The sequence below is a fragment of the Bos mutus genome, chromosome 26, assembly GCF_027580195.1.
Source record: "Bos mutus isolate GX-2022 chromosome 26, NWIPB_WYAK_1.1, whole genome shotgun sequence".
Classification (NCBI taxonomy): Eukaryota; Metazoa; Chordata; class Mammalia; order Artiodactyla; family Bovidae; genus Bos; species Bos mutus.
Window position 1 is genome coordinate 34,571,929 of NC_091642.1, and position 21,282 is coordinate 34,593,210.

General features: G+C 47.5%; 1 protein-coding gene across 47 annotated transcripts in view; it reads left to right on the forward strand.

Moving 5' to 3' along the window:
* The window catches only part of SORBS1 (sorbin and SH3 domain containing 1), a 234,403-nt gene that overhangs the window by 1,702 nt on the left and 211,419 nt on the right, over positions 1–21,282 (forward strand). The gene's annotated exons all lie outside the window — the stretch shown is intronic.

Genomic DNA, 21,282 nt, shown 5'->3' on the forward strand with positions numbered 1-21,282 from the left:
TCTTGATGCTGCCTTAAATAGCTCCTTGCCATCAGAGCTCTGATGTTTCAGGCTCTTAGTGGGAGAGGAGGGCTGGGAGGATTGGTCTGTTGGTACCTCTGTCCTGGGCACTGTTAGAGTGGTTGGTTAGGAAAGGGTTAGTTCTTCAGGGGTTGCAGAGAGCTCATTTCTCTGCTGGAGGGCGCTGAGTGGCACTATCTCTGGTGACTATCTCTGGTGCAGGGTATTGGCAGCTGAAAAGAGATGCTTTCTACCCCTAGGGTGAAGAGCTGGGAGGGTATTATCATCGTCTGTTACACACCCACTGTCTGTTACACACCCACCCTCGGTTGGACCTTTCCTCCTGTTACCTCCTGCTTTCTTTTATTCTAGTTGGAGAGTTTCTATGAACTTTTCTGAAGGTACTTGGAATGTTGGAAGGTGAGGTAGGAGTTTTTGGAAAGCAGATGCTTCTTGGTGTCAGAACAAAGAACTGTATGGGTTTCCGCTTCCCACTTCTCCAAAATAGAGTTCCATATAGATAGCAGTGTCTGGGGTTTTCTCTGCAGAGAATGAATGGGCAAGGTTCAGGGGAGAAAGCTTGTTAGGTAGTATTAGTAATCATCTGGCCATCCAAACTTAGCTCTGGTCTGCTTCCCTGGACTTGGAAATAGATTTGTTGTACAGAGACCTCACTGGTAATTTGGGGTTTAATCTGTCTCTTTGAAAAAGGAAACGGATGGTCTCAAAAAGCTTTAGTGAAAGTCCTCTGGGCCAGAAGCAGGACCTCTGGCTTTGATCTGGTCATGGATCTGCTCTGGGCTTTGGGTTTGTGGCTTCTGCTCTCTGGGCCTCTGCCCTTGTTGGGAAAGTAGAGGGTTTAGGAGTAGATTATATTCCAGGGTTCCCGACACATAACTGTTCTTAGATTCACAAGACAGTTTTCGATGGCATTTCTAGATTCTTTTCTGTTTGCTAAGCTGATGTTAAATTCACAGTATTGCTCGATGCCATGAAAGAAACATTCCAGGACTCAGACTTCTGTTGGATATTCAGATTCATCTGTTCCTTGATTAGTGTGATTGGGGAAGGCTTTGCTGTATCTAAGTAATTTAGAGTTTGAACATCTCAGAGTGAGGTACAGCTCCTCAGTGTGGGGGGCTTGGAACTCTAGCTGGGGTGACAGAATGCTGAGGAAAGGGAATTTCTATAATTCATTCCTGTGTATGTTTAATTCACTGCTTCATTTATGGTTATACAGGTGGGTGTTTGAATATCTGGGACCTGAGAGTTGGACAAGACGTCTGTGGTTGCCAGGTTCATCCCCCTCTCACTGGGGAATTTGAGGAATTGGGTGGCTTGGCTGTTCAAGGTCAAACAGCTAGTAAGATACAGAGCTGGGCAGAAACTCAGGTGGATTGACTCTAGGTTTTGTGTTCTAAATGTACCTCCTATGCCCCCTCTTCCTCTGAGAGCAATGATACTAAGACGGGGTAGAGAAGAGCAAGGAGAGATTAGGGGCAGAAAGGAGAGGTTGGGGAAGTAGACCAGGTAGGAGATTGGGGGCTGGTCAGGTAAGGAAGGGGAAAACAGACACCTGACTTGGAGGAAGAAGAGATGGAGCTGGAAGGGGGAGGCTCTATCAGCTGTGAAATAGCAGATTTCTGCAGCCCTTAGAGTGAAGTAAGGGATTGCTTTGGACAATCATTGGAGAGGATGGATAGAGAGTCCAGGAAGGGCTGAGACTGACTTGGGAGTCAGTCCCCTGGGATCTCTCTGTTGACCCTTAGCTTGCAGTGTTTGGTTTCAGAGCCAACTCAGGCCTTTGAAGCCAGTGGGGCAGGCAGAACTTGAACATGTGGAAAGTCAAATGTGCTGGGAGTGATGCTGGAAAATGCTGAGGTGGGAACCCATTCTGCTGAAGTACCAGTTCTGGGTTGTTTTTTTTTTTTTGCTTTTTAAATGCAAAACTAAAAAGTTTTCCATGGAATTTCTTTTCAATGCAAACAGCATTTTCTCCTGTCTCTTATTGATGCTTTGTACATTTTCTGAGATGGTGGTTTGTGTAAGAGTGTTTCATGTACTCCCTTTGTAGAGGAGATACTTGGAGGTAAATGATTTGCTTGACTGTGGCATGTCTGAAGGGAGCTTCTGGCCCTTGACCTGAGCTAAGCCTCAGAATGTTTAAATGAGCAATTAAAGAGCTGTGAACAGTGGTTAGCCAGATTAGTAACCATTCGAAGGCAAGGATAAAAGGTGATAATACTTTGAAGTCTGTAGCCCAAGCCTACCCTGGCATATGCAGTGTCATTTATTTTGGCCTAGGAAGTGCCTGGAGAATCCCAGGGACGGCGGAGCCTGGTGGGCTGCCGTCTCTGGGGTGCACAGGGTCGGACACGACTGAAGCGACTTAGCAGCAGCAGCAGCAGCAGGAAGTGTCTCTGTGAATCCTTTAGCTGTTCCTTCTTTTTGTGTGTGGTTACTCCTGTCTGTCTGTCCCTGTGTTTTGCTGTCTTCCCGTCCTTTTCCTCCCATACCCCCCTCTATCCATTTCTTTTTCTCTCCTCCTATTGTATCTTTTTCTTTGATCTCCTCTCCCATCTTTTATTTTCTGTCAATGACATAACTAATTGTAATATATTTAAGGTGTTATTAAAATCTCATCCTCTCTGTTTGAAATCAGTTGAGTTCACTTTTTTTTGAATGTGTGTATGTGTTTTACACACGAAAAAACAAACTAAACCCAATTAAATTGCTTTTTACTTCTGTGTGGTCTTCCATTGAGAGAGAGAGAGAGATATATATATATATTTTTTTTCCCCTCTCTGATCCTCTTCTGTGGTCAGTAGTGAGTCTTTACAGAAAAAAAAAATTTCCCAGTTCACTGTCACATGGATATTATTGTTTTTATCACAAAAACTGCCACAACAATAGAAAAAGTTTCCACCCTTGTTTGTGGACACAGGGGACACCCTCTCCCAAGAGATGTGCCCTATTACTTGACTTCCTTCCATGCAAGAGTGTCTGCAATGTATTCTCTAACGGAGGCCTGGGCTATAAGGGATCGGAGGTGCTGATGGTCGAGCTGGGGTTTTATCAGCGATCCTGGTAATCTTTAGAGAGGGGATGGGAGAAAGATGGACAGGCTTATGACCAAGAGAAAATATGTAGGAAACACTCAGTGTGATAGTTTTTTTTTGTTTGTTTGTTTCCCCAGGCAGAGCTAAGTTACCCAGCAATAGCAGGCCCCAGACCACTTTGGAAAAGAATGACATGCTTCTCAACTTTCCCATTCATGCTGGGACCCAACTCAGGGAGGGTAGGCAGCCCTTGAGAGGTTGCTGGTGTGAAGTCCCGGGTGCTTTGATGGATGCATGCGATGGCACTTTAACCTTTCTTCTGACTCTTGTAGTAATTGTAGAGATGGTTGAATCTTGATGCTCAGCGGTCAGCAAATAGCTTAGTGTCTACAGTGGGCCTCTCAAACAAGAAGTCACCAATTTTTATGTTAAAAATTCACGTGAGTTTTGTCTTCTATAATACATCTGTGCTGGTTTTTAGAGTAAAAGCATTTAAAACACTTCACTGTTGGGTGCAATTGATGTTCCAGAAAAACGTTGTGTTTGGGGTCTTCTCTTGTCCATACCAGCCCTAAATATGCATAGCAAGTCCCAGACCAGTCAGAGAAGCCAGCAGTGGGGCAGGTGTCACACCTGTGGTGCTGGGAACTGTCCACCCAGCTTTTCCTGCTGCCTCTGCGAGACCCACTGATGTGCCATCATTCAGAACTGCTTCATGTTCCCCCTGGTCTTTGATCCTTCTCCAGAAGGCCTGTTTCTCCTTTGCCTGGTGAACGCCCGCTCCTTTCAGATGTCCTCACATCTCAAAGAGGTGCTTTCTTCCCGTGTTTGCCTATCAGCAGTAGCCGGGGCCCTGTTTTCTCTACCGGATTATGAGCTCTGACAAGAGAGAATTTGTGTTTCAGCTCTTTTAAAATTAAAATTTAATTTGTATCAAAGTCATATATATGACTTTAAAAGTCAAATAACACTGCAAGGCTCAGGAAGAAGGCTGTGTCACCCATCCTGATGACCCACTCCCCAGGGCTGGTCATGGAACATGGTTTTCTGTTGCTGCAGGAACAAATTACCACCAACGTAGTGGCTTTAAAGCAACACAAATTTAAATTACAGCTCTCTGGCTTAGAAATCCGAAAAGGGTCTCACTGGGTGAAAGTCAAGATGGTGCCAGGGCTGCATTCTCTTCCTTGCATCTTCCACTTTCTGGAAGCCGCCTGCATTCCTTGGCTCATGGCCACCTTTCAACATCTTCAAAGCCAGCAATGGCCAGTTGAGTACTTCCGTCCATCACTGACCTTCTAACATAGTCACACCTTCCTGACTGCCTTCCCCTTCCCTTTTCCACTTTTGAGGACCCTGTGGTTACTTTGGGCTCACCTGGATAATCCAGGATAATCTCCCTGTTTGAAGTTCATTTGATTAGCAGCGTTTCTTCCACTTGCAACGTTAATTCCCTTTTGCCATGTAATGATACCATGTTTGTGGGTTGGGGGATTAGGATGTGGGCGTCTTCATCTTGGAGGGGCCGTTACTCTGCCTTCCGTAGTCACTTCCAGGCCTTTTGGCTGTTTATGCTGATAGTACTGTTGTCCTGCTGTGGATTAGAGGAGCCCTCATTCCCCTCTTCTCTCTTCTCCCCACGTGCTTGGTTTCCTTCATGTCCTCCCAGTGTGGTCTATCACAGTTTTTTGTTACACTGATAGTCAATACTTACATTATTTTGACTGTGTAGATAGAGTTCCTGGCTGAGCCTTACAGTTGTACTGTAATGAAATTTCTTGTACATTTTTTTGAGTTAATAATTGCTTTTTTCCTATTGATTTAGTTTCCTTTGTGGTTATCCCAGAGTTTCTGAGAGGCTTTTGAAAACCTCTCTGTCTTATACACGTGTTCCTTTTTCTTTTACTGCAATTTTTTTTCCCTTGGAGGTCTCACTCCCAGAGGCCTCAGTTCCTCCCCTTTATTCCGAGCTGACTGACTTCTAGGCCTAGGGCATGGCTCGTCCTGGGGATTCCCTCACTTTACTCTGGTTGGAGCCTCCGTTTTCTGTTGATTTATTCCTCAGGAGTTTCTGAGAGAGGGTCTGTACAAGTCAGTCACCTCAAACTTGCTTGTCTGAACTGTTCTTACTCTGCATTCACATTTGATTGGTGTTTTGATTTGTTTAGAATTTTAGGTTGAAAGCCATTTTCCCTTAGAATTTTGATGGCATGGCTCCACTGTCTCCTAGGTTCCAATATTAATGTCAAAATTTGAATGCTATTTTGATTCTTGATCATTTATGGATAACCTTTTGTTGTTGTTGTTGTTGTTGTTGAAAGTTTTAGGATCCTTTCCCTTTCCCTATATTTGGATTGTTCTTGCTTTGAAAATTATTATGCTGGGTCCTTGTTGTGTTCTTTTGATCTGAAGACTCACACTGTTCATTTTGGGGACATTTTCTTATATTTTTCTCTGTTAATTTCCTTTTGTCCTTTTTCGTGTTTTGTCTTTGGAACTCCCATTACTTAGATGTTGGACATCCTGGGTCAAGTTTGTAACTTTAAAATCTTTTATTGTTTTCCATTTTACTTTGAAGATTCATTTTTCTTTTTTTTTTTCTAAATAGCATCTTGTTCTTGCTTCATGGGTGCAGTGAATTCACTTATATATGTTGTATTTTGTTTGTTTTTGCTATTTTTCTGCTTCTCCTGTGTTGTCTTTGTTTCTGTCAAGTCCCTTTTTCTGCTTCTTTTGGTTATTGTATTTCCCATTGGAACCATCTTTCCATGCATGCTGATCACTGATGGTTTATATTTTAAGAGTGGACACCAAGATGCTGATTGGGGATCTGTGGGAAAAGGAAAGGGGCTTGTGAACCTCATTGGAGGGTCATTCAGTAGAGAGCCTCCCCTTTTTTCACTGGAGACACCTAGATATTGGTGTCTGTAGATCTTTTCTCGGGGAACGTTGGGTGTTCCTAGAGAGGAGTGTGCCTGGGGGGTGTAACAGGCTGTGTGTTGTTCCTTCCAGGAGCCTTGATGGGGAAGGAGGCAGGGTACCCTGGTTGGCATGCAGACGTTCACTCTGTCTGTCTGTTTTCTGAAAGTTGCTCCGTGCTTTCCCTACCTCCCTCAGCTGTATCTCTCCCTCAGCTGTGTCTGAATCTGAATCAGAATGTCTGGTGTAATTTGCCCGAACTGTGATCCTCCACATCCTGCTGGCCCAGGGAGGGAGGTCGCCAGACTGAGCAGATTGAAGGAGGGACCCTGGAGTCTGATTGCTCCCTGCGCCAACTTTCAGCAGGCTCCCCTCTTCCTAGTCCCCTCCCCTTCTCCCCTCACAGTCCCTGGTGCCCCCCTCCCTTCCCGAGCCTTCTCCTGTTTTTGTGGCCTAGGCACCATTTGTTCAGTGGTTTTCTACCCTGCTTGTACTCAGCAGAGCAGATGAAGCAGAAACCTGTATCAGTGACTGCCTGGCAATTGGCTCTCTGTCTTTGAGAATTCTGTTAACATATCTCATCAGCCATTGTCTCCTTTCCATTAAAAAGCAGATTCCTCTGCTGTCCTTTTCGTGGGGTTCTGGGAGAGAGCAGAGATAAATGTGGGTGTTCTGATCTGACTAGGAGTTTGTTTCATCTCTTTATCCAAGCCTCTAAACAGGCACCTGAAACATAGTATATTCCCAAGAAATGTTTGTTAGATGATTGGATGCATATTTCTAAGATGGCATGCACACAGTAACTCCTCATATTTCAAGAGAGTGCCCAACATACCATCTTACAAAAATGTATCCATTGTTTATCCTGAGATGGATGTGATAACAAGCAGCAGGCAGATCCTGGCTCCCTCCCCATGAGGGGTCAGATAAGAAGCACTGTGAGATGGATTATAGACTGTTGGGCGGGTAAGTGACGAGGCCCACCTGTCATGTCCAGCCCTGTCACTAACTACCTGGGTCACCTTGAGCAGTCACTTAACCTGTCTGGATTGTGGTTTCCTCAGCTTTCAATTGAGCTGTTGGTCAGAATTTGATTCAGTTCACTGCCCCGAGTGCCTGCTGTGTGTGAGCCACGGTGCAGGGTCCCTCCGGGTATCTCTTTAGTTCAGTATTTTGTACTTGTGTCTGTTACAGCGTGTGTCACACTGAATTGATCTTGTTTGGTTTATATGTCTTTCTCCTGATCTAGTTCAGTGACTTGGATGGGGTAAGTAGTCTGCAGATTTCACCTCTTACTCTTTCTAGATGTGGGCTCTTGGTGCGGGCTGCATGGAGTTGTATTAGTATCTCCTGTGTCTGCTACAGTCAGCTCATAGGAGATGTGTGCAGACTTAGATTTTTCCACTTAGAAAGAGTACATCAAGGAGATATGAAAATGTGAGTTGCTCTGCCAGGATCCCCAAACCTTGTTTGCAGAATGAGGCCTCACTGGTTGGGAGTTTAGCTGTATACGCCCTGGCTGTCTCATGGAGAGGGGGGATGTGAATGCATTAAGTCAGTGGAGACAGCAGTCCTGGGCCATAGCTCTGACAGTAGGGGATTGTTCCCCCAAACAGATCTCAGTCATGTAGTTGTTTAACCAGCCTCACAGTGAACTAAGATTTGTATTTGTACTAATTAAGAAAATGAATTAGAGGTATTATACTGTATTTATAGTGTTTAAAAATGTTTAAGTGCTGTCTCATAACTTTGGTTTTCCCAGACCTGTGAGCTGAAGTGCCAGGATGAGTAAGTGGAAATTTCAGGGAGGTAGATTTATTTCTGTTGAACCTTTAGAAGACTTGCCTCTATAGTTTTTCATCTTGAGAGCCTCTCCCTCCTGATCTGCTTTGGGAGGCCTGAGCTCCTGGTCAAGCTGAGGCTAGATGTCCAGTGAGCAGGGAACCTGAACAATCGATCCTTGTGTGGCAATGAAGTTGTGGCACCTGAAAAGCCCTTTGCTTTTGATTTGTTCAACAAATAGTTGCTGAGCTCCAACCACAGGCTGTGCTAGGTCTGTGCTGGTCTCTGTGACTATAGCAGTGACCAAAAGAAATGGCACCCGGTATCCTAGAATTTAGAGACCAGAGTTGAACTTTCCAATCTGGTAGCCACTAGCCACATATGACTCTCTAAGTTGAAATTAACTAAAAGCTAGTCACTTATTCGTGTTGTGACCCCATGGACTATATATCCCGTCAGGCTTCTCTATCCATGAAACTCTCCAGGCAAGAATACTGGAGTGGGTTACTAAAATGAAGTACAATGTACAATTCGGGTTCTCGGTCACACTAGCGGCGTCTCAAGCCTTCCATAGCCACGTGAGACTAGTGGCTGCCCTGTGCACAGCAGACCAGGTGTCTGTGATCAGCCTTGCTTCACACGCCTCTGAGGCACAGAAAGGCCATTAGTTTAAGGTCTTGCAGCTGGATGGGCCTGAGCTGGAGCTTGGCTTGCCTCTTCTGGAAGTGAGATCGGGGAGCAGAGTGATGAAGGGGTGACCTCTGTGCTCAGGCTGCCTGGGTCCCCATCCTCGCTCTATAAGTTATGTGTCTGTACCTCAGTTGCCTCACTTGTAAAATGGAGAAAAATAATAGTGCGCACTTCACAGGATTGCACAAGTCTTTAGAGCTGTGCCTGACGCATAGTCATCACTCTAATGCTGGTGGCTGTATTGAGAATGAGAATGGGTCAGAAGTTACTGGTAGTGTCAAGGGGGTGTTTTCAACCATGGAGTTGAAAAAGAACATTGGCCAGTGAAGCTGTATTTGTAGAGCTGACCAACCATCTGGAGAGGGACATAGAACTGAGTATTTCTAAGCCTCTTCAGTCATGTGAGCTGATGTGAAAATGCCAGCATGTTCACGAAGCCCCAATACTGGTCACTGGTACTCAGAGCAAGAATCCTTTTGATGTCCCCTTCCTTCTGGTCTGCTTCTACCCATAACCCTTTCTCCTGTCCCCAAACATTCCTCCCCCCTCTGCCGACATCTCCCTCTTGGAAGGATGAGGTCACAGATGTTGACCATTACCCATGGAGCAAAGGGATATGCCAAAGGAGTGCAGAAGAGAAAAGGAACAGAGCCAGGTAATTTAGCGGTTGGGATCCTGGTCTTTTCTTGGAAGTTTCTATCCCTTGGTGATTTGCATTCCCACTATAGCTCAGCCTTGCAGGGAGGTCCATCTGATGTCCATCCAGCCCACTTTGCTGGATGAAGAGAGAGCTCTGCTGTTAGCCCCAGGGTTGGGAGGGTGCCCATTTGTGAGGTGAGTCCCTGCTTACATGTGGAACTTTTGTTTAAGAAGTACTTTAATAACCACAGTCTCATTGCACTCATTAAACAAATACTAGTGAACAGTGTAGACATAGACCCCACCCTCCTCAAGTTTATTTCCTCATTAACACTCAGAGGGTTGGGCTCTTGTCTTCCCCAGCAGGCATTCCAGTTTGTTTTGGGTTGTGAGTAGGAAGGTTTTGGGTGACAAGTGTGTGGGGCGTCGGGGGAGTGAGGATGCTCTAGACATGCATATAACCCACATGGCAGGTAGTAGAGAGAGGCCAGTGATGGACCTGAAGTCAGGCGTGTAGTCATGACCGACCCAGGAATGACTGTGAGGAGTCTGTTCCTGGCAACCTGGATTCTCAACATGGCATAAAGATACTGCCTGAGTTCCAACACCAGTGAGCAGGAGTACTGACTACTGTACCTTAACCTGTACGTGGCTCTGCCCATGTCAGTCCCAGGTGGGCCCTGACTTTTCATCATCAGAGGGATCTTCTAGCTCATGGCAGCTGTAACTGCCATAAGGAACAGGCACTCAGTTGATCCCAGATGAGGAAACTCATTCCTCATTTCTAGTATGCCTTAAACATCGATTATTATTTTTGAATATTTATTTGGCTGCGCTGGGTCTTAGGTGTGGCATGAGGGATCTTTTTTTAGTTATGGCATGTGGGATCTAGTTCCCTGACCAGGGATCGAACCCAGGTCCCATGCATTGGGAACGTGGAGTCTTAGCCACTAGGACCACCAGGGAACTCCCTACATGAATTGATTATTCCCATCTGCCTGCGGGCCACCTTTGAGCTTGGTTTCTCAATATGAAGGGTCACTAGGACATAATGTGTGAAATCCTGTTTCTCTCGTTGCCTGGAATCTGTGTCTATATTGTGGCTGTGCACGTGAACAGTTTCGGACGTTGTAAATAAATACAGTTCATTTGCCGATTGTTCTTCTCTACTCAGAGTTTGTCTTTAGTCAGGGCAGATCCAGCGTTGGGTGACTGTTTCTCACCAGGACAGAATGATGGCCAGGGGTTGTAGTTGCTGATAACAAATTAACAGGAGAGAAAATGGAAACAGTTTCATGGTGCATTGCTGTTGGGGGTCTTTGCAAGGCTGCTGTAGCATACACACTGCTGATTCGTCTGTGCTTGGGTCTCTCTTTGTAGACAGTGCACACAGGAGGCTGGATCTGGAAGCCAGGGATGAGGTAAGAAAGACTGGAACTGGATCTGGGAGATTTGAGTTGCTGCCCCAGTGCCCGGGCAATAGGCTGGGGAGCAAGCCAGACATCTGGATGGTGAAGCCAAGGCAAAAGTAGGAACTGGGCTACGTTAAGCAGGACAGAATGAATCAGGCCCTGGAGAAAGCACAGTCCCAATCGGGACAGAAAATAGAGTAGCTGGAGAAAGCTGGGACTCGGGAGAGTCCAGGGCCTAGGCAGGCTTTGGTGGTAGTTGCTGAAAACCTGGTTGCCAGGCCCATGAGCCTAGGCCAACTTGGTCTCAGGCCTTTGAGGACTATTTTGCATTTGCTTTGTGGGGCTTTTATGTTGGACATGGTACGTTAATGAGCCAGTCCTGGCAGGTGTGAGGGGGCGAGGCCTCCCAGGAACTGGGAAATATTAGTCATGCCTGAGCACTGATAGAAGATACGGCTTCTCTTGGGGACAGCTGCTGCGAGAGGAGGCCCCGCAGCCGCTAGCCTGCATTACAATCCACGGTCTTGGTTTTATCTTTAATTATTAAAGTCATGGGCTATTTAAACACACCTGAAGCATCATTGTAAATAATTTTCCCTTCTTGGGATCAGAAGAGCTCCAGTAGGGAAGAGGTTTTGTGGCTGTGCTTCTTTCTGGATTGTCCAGGTTGCTTCTGCAAGGAACATACACCTAGGCAGCCAGGATACCCAGAGGATGCCCTTGACTGTGGGTACACACCTCCGAGGGCTGTCTTACACATTGGTGTTTATTTTGTGTGAATCCTTAGTTCAAGGAGTATAGGGTTTTCTTTTGCATTGTAGGCAAGGAAGAAGCCATGCTGTTAGAAGATGTAAAATATTTAACACTCTCTTTAAAAAATTAAACTGCCCAGGAGCCTTTGATTGGTGGTGTCCATGGCAACATGTATGGTTTTCAGGAGTGTCTTCCTGTGGCTTTGGGGCTCCTCAGAAGCAGGGGGCGGTTGCCACTGGCAGGACTGGCTGGGAGGCAGAGAGCCCACCTGCTCTGTTTGGCTCAGAGGCTGGGCACGTAGCAGGGCTGAGTGACCCTTTCAGAGGCACGAAGCTGGGGGCAATCTGTATTGATAGTAGAGAGGAGTGAGAGGGAGGAACTCGCCATCCTTTAGGGGCTTGTTCATTCATTTTGTTTCTTTGGCCTCTGTTGGCCCCTGGCGCTTACACGTCTCTGTCCAGCCTCAGGACTTTTGCCCATGTGGTTTCCTTACCCTGGAGTGTTCTCTTCTCCCTCACCCAGCTAGCTTTGCTCATCTTTCAGGTTTCAGCTGAAGGCAGCATATTCCTGGGGGGAAGCCTTCTCGGACCCTCTGGAGCATGTTCACCCCCCCATTTGAGACTGTCCTGATTCAGTGGTTTTAGACAGAGCATTCTGCATAGCATCTGCGTCAGCCACTTTGTCACACTTGTTTGGCTGATCCTGTTTGTCTGCCCACCCAGCAGTTTGTAGGACCCAGATGCCAGCAGCCGGGCATTCTATCCCTGGTGCCTACCTAGCATGTGCCGGGCCCACAGGAGGTGCTCCCTGTCTGTGGGGCAAATGAATTCCTTTATTAAGTTTTTAGTTCTGTCCCAGATTCTGAGAATACAAAGGGAATCAAACACTCCTGCTGTCCTCGCAGAATTCCTGGCCTAGAACAGTGGGTGAGCTCTCAGGATCGGTATTGAAGGACCCAGAGAAAACATTATCAGTTGAAGTTCTGTTTATTCTTTAACTCAAACAGAAGAGCAAGACGTAGCTTTCCTATTTATAGTAGTCCAGATTTTATTGTTAACTTATAAGTAAATATGCTCAAAGCTATTTACTAATAGGAAGGTATGATCAAAAGGATTTTGACCACTGGTCTAAAAGGAGAGGTTGGCACATAGAAGAGTTTTTATGCCAACATGTGATGAGCAACAAGTTAGGGCAAGTACAGTGGGCAAAGGGGAGCTGGGCCCAGCCTAAGGAAGGGCACTCCTGGTGAAGATAGGGGTGGTGTGAGAGGGGCAAAGACTTTTTAATAAGGCTGGAGTAAAGACAGGAGGTGGGCCTACTGGATGGCCCTCCTGGTGTTGATGGGGGCTGAGAACTGGGAATACTGAAGTGGGTGAGATGCAGCCCCTGTCTGCAGGATGGACACAGTCTGGGTGGGGTCTTCTACTAGAACTGTACAAAACATGCCTTAGGAGACAGACAGTGGGTACCTGGAGTTCAGAAGAGAGTGGGTATTTTGTTTAGGAGAGATCAGGTCTGGTTATACTTTGAAAAATTTCCCATGAAGGTCACACCACTCCCTCTTTTCATTGCAGAAGGGGAAGGGGAGAGAGCTGGGGACTGACTTCCAGCCTCTTTCAAAAACCCCCTCAGGGTTAGGCTTCTCCATGATATTCTCCTTCATCTACTCTGACTTACTTAATGTGATTTAGATACCCACTCATGGGCTATATTTTCTGGCTTATAAAATTGTATGTGAATAATTGTACACAAACATTGTATACACCATGGCACATGGTATATATAAGTATGATTATTTGGTGCATTCACTTACCTGTGTAATTCTATGCACTCCTTTCTTTTTTAAGTCCCAGGGCTTGAAGTAATTATGTAATTAGAATCCACATAGTGTGGCTAGATAAGGTGTAATTAAAGAGGAAAGCCTAATTTTGGAAGAATGATAAGAGGTCATTTGACTCATTCTGGGCCCCAATCCAATCTGGGAAGAACAGTGAGAGGTCACTTAGATGAACAGAGCTTGAGGCCACGCAGGAGTCCGGACTGGCCTGCTGGACAGAATGCTTCAGTTTCCTGTGAAAGCCATTCAGTGAGCATCCTCCTGGTGTGGGTATCATAGGAGGTCTGGCCATGAATAAGGAAGAGAAGGTCTGGAGCTTAGGGAGGACTCCGGGAGGACATGGGCTCGAGGACAACTAGGATGTCCCAAAGTGGAGATAGGAGGACTCCTGGGGGTGACGGGGATGGTGGGTTGGGGGGGAGTCACAGAGTAGGTAGCATCTAAGATGTCCTTGCTCTTGAAACTCTCCTTACCCTTAAAGGTAAAAGAACTTTCTGGCACCTTAGAGGCACTCAGGTAATGATTGTGGAATGAATGCCAGGCTGAGGTTGGAGGTGGAAGGAATGTAGCCAGGTTGTGGGGTGATGCATTTGTGGTTTGGTGAGGAGGTAAGCTCAGACAGCTCAGCAGTGCGGTGACCCTGGGGGCCAGGAGAATGCCAGAGAATGCCAGGCCGAGGCCTCAGGTCTGGAGGGGGAGCCTTGAAGGGCAACAGGATGGGGAGCCAGGGCGGGAAGGGAAGACTTTCCAAGGAGGGGAGTCACCTGTGACTCCTTGGCCTCCCAGGCCAGAGTCTGGGGAGGGAGCCGAGAGGATCCAAGAGAGAGAGGAGGGGCCTCGGAGGGGAGCAGGGCCAGGCCGGGTGGGCCAAGGAGCTGGAGGAACTGGTGCGTGGGGTCCAAGGCTTGTAGGGCAGGAAAGGTTTGATCTGGTGGGACTGAGGAGCTGTGGCAGGTTTTTAAACAAGAGAGTGGCATGAAAAAGGCATGTTGTCCTTGTCCTGATGTGATAGGGACCAGGCGGTGGCCCTTTATCAGGGTTCCTGGTCTTCGTGATGAGAAGGAGGTGCGACACGAGGCAGGGGGAGAGGTGGAGGTGACCGTGAGCTTCCCAGCCTGGGAGGATGGTGACGCTTGAGACAGGAGAGGGCCAGGCTGATGGGCAAGAGGCTGTGAGCAGAGGCTTGGTGTGTCTAGAGTCCTGAGTCTCCGGTCCTAACCCAGCCCTGCCTTTGAACTAGCTGAGAGATCTTGGGCCAATTCCCTGATCTCCTGGGCTCTTTATGGCAAGGGGAAGGATCTGGGCTGGAGATCTGTGAATTTGTGAGGCTGCCCTATGGGGGTGAGCAAAGAAACATCTTCCTGGAGTGGGCAGTGGGTGTAGGGGAGAGGCTCTGGGTGATAAGGTTGGATGAAGAATTTGGGGGAGAAGAATATTCAGACTCACCCTGCCCTCTCAGGGTGCTTATGAGACCCTGACATAAGGGGCGTATAAAATCTCAGCCAGGACAGTGTTGAGGTCTCTGCTCCATTCTGAGTGGAGCAGGGGAGGGGTTAATCTTCCTGGATTCACAGAAAGGAAATTCTCAGGGCAGGGAACTGGCTTTTAGTGAACTCCTACCCCCTCCTCTCCACCTGCCCCTCCCACCCCACTCCCCAAGTCAGCTTTTGGGAAACTGTGGCCTTGCACCTTTAGAAAGAAGAGTTTGTGTGGAGAAGGTTTCCTGACAGAGGAGGGCTTGGATAGAGCCTGGGGAAAGGGCAGATGGAAGGACTTCCCAGAGAAGGAGAGTGACCCAGAGTTACAGTACGGGATTTCAGATGGAGAGCCCAGAACGGAAAGCAGACGTATTTTGAATACCTAGTGTGTGTGTTAGCTCTGTGCCAGGTGCTTGCATGATCGTTGTCTCGTAATCTTTACCTCATTTCTGCCTCTATTATCCCATTTTACAGATAAGGCAGCAGGATAAGACAGATGAACTAATTTGCCCAAGGTCTCAGAATGGCAGGATTTCATTTCTCAGGGGAACCTAGGGAAAAGGGGGAAAGATGTGTCTTTGTAACACTTATTCCTTCTTAAGCACTTACTGAAAATGTGGGTCCAGCCGCCCTCTGTGCTGCGGCATTCCAGTATAGCACAGAATCTTGGTGATCTCCAGGGTCTAAATCTCTTACTTTATGGATTAGGAAACTGAGGCCCAGGAGAAGGGCTATGCCAGGGTCAGGAGCACAATAGGGATGAAAACTAGGAGAGTCTGGAGACTTCGAGACTGTTCTGGCTCTTTTAAGGCCTCCCTGTGGAAAAGTTTGTTTTTAGACAACAATGGAACCCTTTGTCTGGAGAGTTGGTCTGGGCAGGGTTGGAGCTGAAAGATTCTGCGTGTGTGTGTGTGTGTGTGTGTGTGTGTGTGTGTGTGTGCTTTCCTTCACTTTAACCTCAGATGCCTTTGAACCAGCAGGAAGGATTCCTTAAGACCAAAGGTTAAGACCAAAGGCATTTAACAGGTGGAAAGGGCATAGGAAGTGTAGGGGGGGGTGGGGGGTGGGGGGAGAAGATCAGAAACCACAGAAATAGAAGATTAAACTCTAGGCTTGGCTAAAAGGAATTTTCCAGGCCTGTAAAAACTCACTAACGTTTATCAGATTCCCACTGTGCCTGGCAGTCTTTATGTGTCATTTTTATGTAACTGCCATGGCCGAGGTGCTGTTGATTGCTCCCATTTTATAGATGAAGGAACTGAGGCTCCAAGAGGCTGTGATGTGCCTCATGTCACAGAGATAGTAAGACGTAGAGCCAGGACTCCAGCCCAGATCCACCTGATCAAAAGCTCTGCCTGTAACCCCTAAGGTGTTTTATAGTACTGGGAGCGTCAGGAGTCTGAATATTTGGGGATATACAGAATAGCACATTTAGGGAGCGAGCCCTTCAGCCATGGTTCTGTGGAGGCAGTTTTACTCCTATGGGACATTTGGTGATGTCTGGAGAGATTTCGCTTGTCATGTAGTGGGTGCTCCTGGCTTTTGGTGGTAGAGGCCAGCATGCTCCTCATATATCCTGGAGTGCAGGACGGCCCCACCACCAAGTTACCCCACACCAGACGTCAGTGCTCTGAGGCTGAGCACTCCTGCCCCTGGGGGGCCTGGGTGTGTCTTTACCTCAGGCATAGGGTGAGTAGACGGCCACCTGGAAAGCCCACCTGAGTTGTTCCCTTGCCTTCAGGGACTTGTGTTGTACCTTAGGGGATGTTTGCAGTTTGGGTTCCTCACTGATTCCCGAGGGGCTGGCGTGGTGGTTGTGGAGAGTGGAGGCCTAGAGGAACAATTCCAGTAAGCCCAGGGTGGCCCAGGGCTGCGGAGCTGCAGCAGGTGAGAGGTGGGTGGGTCCAGTCCTGACTGCCAGGAACTCATTCGACGGTCTCTGGGTATCACCGAAATAAGAACAGATGCAGCTAATTGTCTATTTTTTTCCTTCGTAAAAGGAAGTGGTCACTATGACCACTCACCACCGGAATGTCTGAGAAGGGGGTACCCATGTTGCAGTTGCCCTTGGAAGTGACCGTGACGCTTGCCAAGCTCCTTTGTTACTAGTTACTGTTTAATTGGACTCTTGTCCGCCAGGGCCACTCAGGGTAGAGCTGCAGACATGTCTGGGAAAGCCTGGGCACCCATGGCCTTTACTTGAGCTTCTCTGAGCAGTTTTATCTGCACATTGTCAGTGGCGGAGCCCCCTCTTCCAGGTCAGGTACAGGCAAAGCATGTGTGTGTTCTTGTCTTGCGTGGTATATGTCACCAGGTGAGACTTTGGCCTCAGCAGGCCTTCCCCTGTGACCCCTGTGTCAAGCTCTCCCTCCGTTGCCAAGCTTCCATCGCAGCGCCTTTCCCCTGCTGGCCCTCCCAGCCTTCTATCACCTGGGCCCCGCCCCAAGACCTCCTTTCTGAAGCTCTCTGGCCACATGAGCTGCCAGAGTCACCTCCCCACTCCAGACACCCTCTGCCCAGTGACTCCTCTGGTCGTTTATCCGGTCATTACATCCTACTGCTGCTGTGTCATCTTCTGACCTCTCCAGGGGTTCACTCCCTAGTGGTGTGGGCTTGGGTGAGTCACTTAACCTCTGGAGAAGCAACGTAATGTCAAAGCAGGTAACCTTAGTCCCCTCCTAGCATCAGTGTGGAAGGGGAAGCACAGCTCTTGGATGTGGGGCGTTTCTCTAAGGTTGGTGGAAATTTAGGCTCCCCTTGGATCCCATACAGATTTGTGGAGAACTTGGAACTCCTTGTCGGAATGCTGTCTCCAGACTAAATGAGGAAACTTCTCTAATAGTACTTCTTTGCTCATCAAATGTTTGGTGAGTGCCTGTTGTGTCTAGAGGTGTGTGGGGGGTTCAACAGGGCTGTACGTTGGGTCTCTTGGGCACGACCTTTAAGGAGCCCCAGCCCTGTGGGGTACTGGGGTACAAAAACTTAACCAAGGAGCTTCCAGCATATCACCCTGTTTCCATCCTTACTACCTGCTGTCACAATTGTGTACACCACCCCCCACCACATACACCAAAGTTCCATAAGAGGTGGAACTTTTTCAGCCTTCTTCACTATGTGCCCAACACATAATGTGCAGTTAGTAAATACTTGTTGAATGAATGCAGTCAAGAATGGCGCCATTTGACTTGGGTTTTGCAGGGAGAGTAGGGCTTCCCTGGTGGCTCTGATGGTAAAGAATCTGTCTATAATGCAGGAGACCCAGATTCAATCCCTGGGTGGGGAAGATCCCTTGGAGAAGGAAATGGCAACCCATTCTAGTATTCTTGCCTGGAAAATCCCATGGACAGGAGAGTCTGGCGGGCTACAGTCCATGGGGGTCACAAAGAGTCAGACATGACTGAGTGACTAACACACAAAAGCCTTGCAGGGAGAGTAGGAGTTAGACCTCTGTAGGTGGTGCTCTGGCCAGCGCTGGGGTCGGGTGGAGGCAGGAGGAGGAAATGCTGGGAACAAATGCACAGGGATAGTAAAGCCCAGGGTGTGCTGTGTAACTACAGGTCCATTGGAATTGGACCTGCAAAATGCAGAAAGACTGGAAAGGTAAGCTGGGGCCAGAGGGTGGAGAGTCTTGAATTCAAGCTTATGGTAAAGAGACTGGATTTGTTCTACAGTTGATGACCTCACCTTCCAATTTGCTTCTAGGGTGGCTCTGCCTCTTACTCCAATGTGATTATTAATGGAGCCCCCTATCTCTCAGGTGTCCCTCTCTGGGTGATGGTCAGATGGTCCTGCTGTCCTAAAGGCTGTGGGGAGCCCTGGGTGGGACATGGTCAGGCTGGCCTTGGGGAGATCAGTGCCCACAGTCCTTGGTGAAGCCTGGAGGCGGGAGATGAGACATCCCAAGTTCAGGTAATTCAGGCCTGAGCTTGACGAATTGTGGTGACATCTGAAAGAAGGAGATGGTTACGAGAGAGGAGAAAAGCTGAAGTGATACCACACATGGTCTCTAAGATTACTCCAAAGCGAATCTTCCAAAGACAGACCCGCTCTAAAAGTTCCTGCATCCTGGACAAGTGGTCTTCTAACTGGAAGTTAGGGCTGATAAGAAAACCATCTACAACGCGCCTGTTTCCTGAGCAATTAAAAGCCAGAGAAGCTTCTTCCCAGCCTCCAAAACATTCTGGTGCAACACACTGGTATTCATTTTCCTAAACCCCAGCATTGTTCCTTGGAATTTAAAATAGGTTATGAATGTGCCTGATGTCAGGGAAGATAAATCTGTGAGGAGGACTGTAGTCAATACATTTCCTTTTTAAGTAGAAACAATATAAAGAGCTTAATTCAGACCCGAATCAATCTCACTTTGTTGCCGTGATTGTGTAAAACCTGAACTGCTTTATGTCTGACACACTGTTTATATCCCCCAGTGTTCCCCATCTCAGCTGGCCCCGAATGCAGTCAAAGCCTTTTTAGGCCATGCACAGCGCTCTTCTCTCAGGGCTGTTTTCTTGTCTGTTGAAAAAGGGTTGTGCTGTGAGCAGGGATTTCATTTAATCTCTAGGGCTGCTCTTCAGGGTGGCTATTTGATGGTGCCCCCAAATGAGCTTGCTTCCTTTGTTCAGGAGAGTTGGAAGGTTAAATTCTTTGGCTTTTTTTTTTTTTCCCATTGAAAAGATAATCACATTAAAAAATGGTTGATACATATACTTTGTTCAGAAGTAAAAATATTACTATAAAAATGTTTATTGAAAAATTTCATTCTCATCCCTGCCAGGTCCACTTCCCTTTCTTCCCAGACCTGGTCCCCATTAGGTGGGCTGAGTATACGTTCCAGCTTGCCACAGCAGTCCTACTTTAGGGTCTTTGTCCCCGGGAATCATCAATAACAAACTCTTTCACTGGCAAAACTGATTTCATCCTCCCTGTTTAGGTGATAAATGATATATTCTCTAAAGGTTGGTGATTTTTTTTTTGAAGTTTCTTATGTATTCCTCTCAATTTTTCTATATGCAGATACATAAGGAGGTGATATACATTGCCTTTGTTACGGAACAGTATATCCTGGAAAACTCCACATCAGTAGAAATGGAATTTCCTTATGCTGTTAAACTGTCTTTGGATAGGAATGTTTGCAGACTGGTAGGCAATGACCTTTCTCTTGGTTTATCAGTTTAACTGCTCTTTAAGAGTTGCTTCTGTTTACCTAAGGAGAAACAAAAGGCTGTGGGAAATGAAACGAGCTTCCTTCACTTAGGAAAGCCAGTTCAGTAGTAAACTTATCCAGGAAGCATTTATGAAGTACCAGCTTTATGCCTAAAATGGTGCTAGGCACTTGGGATGAAGTGGGTCTCCCCTTCATTGCCACGTGCCCACATGCTTCAATATCCAGCTCAGATGCCTCAGCTCTTCATGAAACCTTCCCTGATTCCCCAGCCAGAACTCTTTGACATCTGCACACATTCACTTACTCACCCGTTATCCATCCATCCATCCATCCATCCATCCATCCATCCATTTATCCATTTCATGAAGCAGCCTTTACCGAGTTCTTCCTTGTGCCAGGACCCGTGCTAGAAATGAACCAGGTGACAAGCCTTTTTGCTGTCGGAGATGGAGGGAGATGAGCAAACAGGAGATTACAGTGTAGGGTCGTAGCTGGGGTGATAGCATCGTCATTGCTCAGCTGTGGGGAAGCACAGAGAGATGGACGCCTGATTACTATCAAGTTTGGGGGAGTTGAGGAGGCTTTCTGAAGACACTTCTTCTAGTGAGACTTACCTTTAATTTCTACTGTATTTGCTTCATTTTCACTGGTACACTAAGGTCCTTCATCTTCTCAGCTCTAGACCCTTCTCCTGTCACTTCTACCCCTGGTGAAGTGCTCTGAATTTAATAACCACTCAGATATTAAGTGAAAAACAGACCTGGCCATCCTGGTTTATCTAGGCAACTAGTATCCTCAAAGGCCCCTCTAAATAAGTGCCTGCCCCTCCCTTCAGTCCTTTTTTTTCCCCACACGAAGCCTTCTCTGTCCCCACTTCCTCCACTGCCTCTACCCTGTCTCTGATTAATGCTGAAGAGCTGCGTGAATAGAGCCCCAAGTCTCACCCCTTCTTGGGTCTTAGTTTCCCTGTTGGAAGGAGCGGGTTGGGGTCCGACCCCTGAGGACACTGCACCTCTGACATTTCAGAAACAATGCTTTCAGGACTCAGCCGGCAGCCTCTGCCAGCGCCTTCTTTTATCTTCTCCTAATAAGTCCAGCTTCCCTTGCAGTTTCCTGGTGCCACAGGGGGTGATTGGTGCATGATAAGAGATAGCCAGACCTTCTAATAAAGTTGAAAGGGCCACGGGGAGCGCGGGGATGGTGGGGCGAGGGGCCGTGGGCCGCTGTGCTGTGTGGTGTGCGTGGCACTGAAAGGGGATTCAGGTAACGGCTCCGGCCGCTGCTGCACAGGAAACCAATAGTCACGGGACAGGGTTCTGGCCGAGTGTCAGCAGACGTTTCCCTAAAACTGTGCTGAGCAGCCTTTCGTGGGAAGAGGTGAGGCTTGTTTGACAACTTGCTTTACACAGGAAATAGGAGGGCCCTGGTGTGACCCAAAAGGAACTGGGACTTAGAGTTTGCCTGTGTGCCTAGCCCTGCTCTGCATGTCTAACATTCCATCAAAGCAGTAGCTCTTCCACTTTGGGGAGCATCACTATCTCTTGGGGGG